The following is a 6,162-nucleotide window of genomic DNA, read 5'->3' as shown; positions in this document are numbered from 1 at the left end:
CAGCTACTATAAAAACATGCGAGAAGCAAACCCCAGTACAAATGAGTCATTCCCATATCTTTAGTGGTTAAAATAGTGGTAAGGTCAGTAAGCATTAGTTTGTACGGTGGACAGATTATTTTAAGACATTCACTGGTGACTGACAAGCACCTTAGCTAGTTGGTTTGATAAGGAACATCACATAGAAGTAGGGAGAGGTAGGCATTATCCTTTTCTTTAATAAATGAACAATAGTCAAGCAAGTGTCTGCCTCCTTCTTCTTACCGGCCACAGTAAGTACTGCCACACCAAAGGTGAGCATGTTGCAGACACTTATGAGGCAGTAAGCACACTGTTCTTTGCCCATCATTTGGCCCTCTTTGTCCCTCAAGATGTCAGAAGCTAACAGCATCATCTCAGCATGAGTCAGACTCTTCCACTTCCTCCTCCACCTGGCACTACATATACATTTCTTTATCATGTCCAACATAATTTTTCACCTCTACATCATATCTAAACTAATTTTTCACATTCTCCTCCTTGGGATTTGCTCCTCCTGCCCTGCCTCCGGACCTTCTTTATTCCACTCCTCTTCATATCCGCCTCTTCCATGTTTTACATTCTGCTTCCACTCCCTCCATCTCCACCTCCACAAGTCCTATATTCTGCCCATTCATCTCCCCCTTTTCTTGTCCTTCATCCACCTCATTGCCAACCTTCTCTTGCTTAACCCCACCATCAGCCTCACATTGCAGAATCTCCCCAATGAATGCCACCACTGCCTCTTGCCCCAGCCATCACCCTGCTTGCACATCAGTTGAGGTATCTCTACTAATTTCTCCATGCTCATGGGCCTGTGTGACAGAAAAGGACACCACAAGATTCTACATTAGATGGCTCAACTGTCAGAAAGGAGGAGGAGGACGAAAAGGACAACCCTGCGCAGGGTCAGGCCATCCACATTGTCACCAAAGGACCATCACTTTTTCACACTGTATCGGCTTGATGGAAACAGCATCATGTGTATGGTATATCTGATACATGGGGCCCTACAATGTCATGTCAACATCCATGCAACCATAGCCCCTTTCCAGGAGGTGGTGCACATAATACATTTCTGTGCCACTGGCACATTCCATCGCTCGGTTGGCATGTTGGATGGTATGTTACAAGTCACATTTTCAAATGTACTTTCCCAGGTCTTACATGCTCTACTTCAACATGGCCCTGACCACATTGCACTCTCTACCACACTGGATGCCATCAAAGCAAACAAATGTGATACAAATAAAATCTTAATTGCAATTTGTTATGTCTGTTAAGTGTGCACGAAGAGGAGGAATCAGGGCGTTCAGGCTGAAAGAAAAGGTAGAGCATCATGAAAAGTTGAGCCACAAACTTCAGAGCGTTTATCAATGCCCAGAGGAAATAGAGAGGCAGCTGCTGAGGTGGGGGTGGGGAATGCTATGCCCACCCGCGATGCTGGTAACTGCCTAGGCAGCAGCTAAACCGAGTCGCTTGTGCATGCGGATGCCGGTCTAGTCTCCAGTCTTCTGCCCTCCTCAGTGGGTGCTGAAGGCTGCCGGGTGGCATGCAGACTCAGAGGGGTAATGAGAGCACCGCGAATGCCCTCCACATTTCTGGAAGCGGCATGAAGTAGCCCGATGTCAAGGTGGTACCTCCGGGGGATGTTCACGTAGGCAAGACTTCTCTGCTGCACATGTATGTGGAGAAGAGGTTCCAGGACATGGACAGCATGGTGGGGGGCACCTTCTACCTCAAGCAGTGGGGGCCCTACAACATCTTCATCTGGGACACTGCAGGATGGGAATAGTTTCACGGCCTGGGTTGCATGTACTGCAGAGGTGCAGATGCTGTTATTCTGGTGCATGATGTTTGCAACCTACAAAGCCTTCTTGAGCTCAAAGACCCGGTTCTTGCCCTTAACTGACATCACCAGCACGGACTGCATCTTTGCCATTGTTGGAAATAAGGTTGACCTAACTGATGGAATCCCGTCTGGTGAAGACTGAGGTTGAAAAGTTGGCAGGCTTTTGCTCCTCAACCAAGGTCCGCCAGCAGGTTTTCAAGAGCAAATCTGTTGCTCTGTACAAGAGAATACTGAAATACAAGATGCTGGAGGAAAAGGATGCACCACTGAAGCAATGTGCTTTGAGACCAGTGCCAAGACTGGCTACAATGTGAACAATTATTTTGAAAGCATGCTTGACACAGTTTTGCCTTAGATTAATAAAAAAGGCAAAAGGTCGTCTGGGACAGTGAACCTGACAGATTACAAGACAATGAAAGGCAAACCATTAGGCTGCTGTTCTTAAATCTTATATGACATGTTGGTGTAACTCCCTGAATCATAAAGGACGAGTCAAAGAGCATTGTAAAGCAGAGAACAGTATGCCTAATTAAAATGAGGTTTAATTTTTCTGAATGGGTGGCTGTAAAAAGACATGCAAAAAGGAGGAATGAAATTATGATTATGTGTTATTTTCAGTGCAAGTGGCATAGATTCACTAGGGAAAGAAAACACTATTCGTCATAGTAACATCTGTTCCCTTAATGAAATATATGGAACCATTTGTTCAGAAGGACCATTTACTATCAACTGATGGCAATGATTTCTAATAAAACACAATTGGTGAAGAATATAACGCCATATAGATCCCACAGTGGTGACTTTATGTTTTATTTATTGAGTTTTCTAAAGCACGCCACATCACATAAAGTCACTTTAGTAAAAGTGTAGTGTGTAACGCAGCTGCATCTTATTCCACTCTTTAAAGATATAGCTTCATCAACGTGAGCAGAGAGATGATTTATTAGTTGCTGTAGCTGAGATTAACGTGAATAAAGAGGAATGGGAGTATTGCACCGAAGGGGTGGTTGCCACCTGGAAGACCACGGTTTAAAAAAAAGGAATGTTTACTGCCATGTACAGGCAAGAACTGGCAATTTTCTATAAGTTTAAAGGGGATAAGCCATACTGGAAAATGGAAGCGGTTATTGGAGTGTTGGGTGGCTACAAACTCAAGAAATCTAAACTGGTATTGGGAAGACTCTAAATTGGGATTTCAGTCTGGAAGAATGTAAAGTGGATGCCCCATTGAAATGACCACTGACTGTATCAATAGTGTCAGCAGAATACATCTTTCATGCATATTTCTTCTAGATATGTAAGCGTCTTGTCAATGGAAATATGTGGGGTTTCAAGTAAGAATCATCAGGTTAAATAGCATAAGTTATTTCATGCAGTTAGTGAAGGGGGGTTCCAGGGTGCAACCTGCAGACATATGTAATGGACAGCAGCAGAAAAGGTCTGACACTGGGACTACTTAGTGCTGGGAAAAAAAGAAGTAGCATGGATCTTCTCTGTCTTTTGATTCTAGTTGGACTATGAGGACTGGTGCTTTAATTTAATGAGTTACATACAAGTGGTTTTGAAGTGTCTATTGGCTAAACCTAAGGTTACAACACAGATGGGTAATCTGTGATTTGTAGTAAATGGCCGTATAGGATTAGGTAGGTTGGGTGTCCCATATTTTCATAGGTTGATTTAACAATGGCTCTGAAAGTATATCTAATGTAATGTCAATGCTAGGAGCCAAATGCAAGATATTGTAATACATGGATACAGGGACGCTGTCTAGCTGTATAATGTGGCTAATAGTGGCTCTCATCAGCCCACTAGAATTCCCTAATAGCTTGATCAGAAAACCCGGGACTAATGTGACTGATAACATTGGGTCAGTGTCGCTTTATAGAGTCCAGTGTAACTCTTAACATAATTGAAAACCCTAGGTGAGTGATGCCAGGAAAGTAATGCAGGTGTTGTACGTGAGACTTAAAAAGTAGTGGACTCCTGAATACTACGAGATAGAGTTAGTAGACATTATTGTGTTCTATTTTGCAATACTACAGAGGCTAACTTTCATGATTATCTGTGCTCAGCCCTACATTAGCTGTGCTCAGCTGACATTCCTCACGAGATGTGCTAGGCTGTACCCTCTAAGTTTGAAAACCCTACTTAGGTCTGTAATCATAACCTAGCCTGCGTTTGGTCTCCCTTATTTGCACGTGCAGACTTTCCCCAGGCATGCCACGAAGAATCAATATTTATATCAGTATACATGCATTAGGTTTGCAGGATTGAGATATCTTTACATGACAAACTCTGCGGCTGTAATTATGCAGTGTGATTGAATTTTACATATATAATTACAGTACAACCTGTGTCCCTTCCTGGGTGGTTTCCGCTGTACAGGGGCAGATAAAACATATACTGACATACCATTCCACCCCATGTGGGTTGTTTCAAGCTATTGGTTAATTCTGTTTACATCCTATCAGTATTTTTCCCTTGTTCTTCTACAAGCACTAAGGTGAAGCCAGAAGAGAGGCGCTAGCAATGGAATCTTGCCTAAACTGAGTAGGTTCTGATAGTGAATTCATGCTTCCAGAATTTACATTCTGAACACTGTCAATGAGGCTTCTCATCAAAGTAAGAAAGGAATGCCTACCTAGGCTCTCTATTGCTCCCACAGCTGGCAACACTCTAATGTGCACTGCCACGTTATGCTTTCTATGAGCCCTCACCTGTTGCGTTGACCCATACATCTAGTGTGTACACTTATCTAGTGTGAATGACCATTTTGGTTCAAATTATGTTCACCTTGCAAAAGCCCATCAACCATCTGGCACAATCAAAGTAGGAACAGTGGGGCTCCCTGATATTAGTGGAGATTTGATTTTAAATTATTTTTCTTAGACATTAGCAAGAGCTGCAGACCATCTTGGGTACCCTGGCATTGTGACTAATGTGGACGTTTACAAAATGTAGAAAACATGGAAATCTTCTGCATGGGTGCTGACCCCACTCACTACCCGAGGTTTTTTTCGTACCACAACCGTTGCAGGGGCCCATGCAACTTAATAGAAGATCACCAGGGATGGCAGAGAAAAGGATGGGGACCAACAGCATCATATACATGTCCATGTTTCATAGCTTCCTTTCTCAGTCTCCTCTGCACCGCTACTCTCCGTCTCAAACTCACCTTCATGCAAGCTCCTGCACTCACTATCTTGTAAAATGCGTATGTCAGTCTCCCTGAGCAATGGCATCCATCCTGCATTGCACATCTCCCCAGTATGTCTTCTGGATGAAAGGACTGTTGGCTTCAGAACTCCTGAACACCACCACTCAGAGACCCTCATCTGTGTGGGCCAGCATGATGAGACGACCCATGATCCCTAGCACAGCAAGCATTCCACGGGAGGACCCACATTTTAGCGTGGTTGCTCTCTCTCCCGGCCCCACCAAAAGGCAACAATCTTGTATTGAATGTGTAAAGAAATGCAACGCAAGCCTGCTAACCAAACAATGCATGCATGGTATAAGCTTTTTTCAGTTTATTAGCACCATGAACAGCAAATCAACACATATTGATCCACACAAACTATTGATACACAGCAAGTAAATTCATTAAAACATCCAGACATTGGGCCTCATTAGGACCCTGACGCTCCCGTAATAAACGGTGCCGGTACGGGACCAGCACAGTTCATTATGGGATGCCTTAATACGAGGCCTGCTAGCGGGTCCCGCTTTTCACGTCTGGTCAGACACCCGTTGTTAGCATCCTCCCCATTCCCATTGAGCCCTATCGGGCTCAAATAGGAATGGGGATTGATTTTTACCGGGTCCAAGAAAAGGCCAATTACCGGGTCCGCCAAGGTCGGCATAACCCGGTTATTGACCTTTTCTTAGACCCAGTAAAAAATCATTACCGGCGGCAGCCATGCCCTTATTAAGGGCACGGCTACCGCCAGGGTCGTAATGAGGCTCATTGTCTATTGCACTTGTTGACGAACAATATCAATATTCTGCTGGCTTGCAACAATTCAATGGTGTTATAAATCATAATAAATCAGTATGAAGGAGGCAATCAGATAGGGAGGGGGCAGGAAAAGGGGGAGCAGTGGAGGAGAGTGATGGGAACCTGAAAAAATATGCAAATTACAATTCATACATTTAAACATATTAAAATAAGTACTTTATACGTCGACACATGGCTCCCAAATATAGGGCATATTCCTGAATCAATCTACAAAACACCCTAATTTTATAAAGTACAATACACACATCTCAAATTGTCTACAAGTCTGTGATTG

The 6,162-nt window shown here is 43.7% G+C and overlaps 1 pseudogene; it reads left to right on the top strand.

Moving 5' to 3' along the window:
* The first annotated feature begins 1,630 nt into the window (after positions 1-1,630).
* Positions 1,631-2,315, top strand: LOC138510791 (ras-related protein Rab-20 pseudogene; annotated as a pseudogene).
* The last annotated feature ends 3,847 nt before the right edge of the window (positions 2,316-6,162 follow it).

Source organism: Ambystoma mexicanum, chromosome 6p, assembly GCF_040938575.1.
Source record: "Ambystoma mexicanum isolate Mex_15411 chromosome 6p, UKY_AmexF1_1, whole genome shotgun sequence".
Taxonomy (NCBI): domain Eukaryota; kingdom Metazoa; phylum Chordata; class Amphibia; order Caudata; family Ambystomatidae; genus Ambystoma; species Ambystoma mexicanum.
This window is presented reverse-complemented; position numbering and strand designations above follow the sequence as displayed.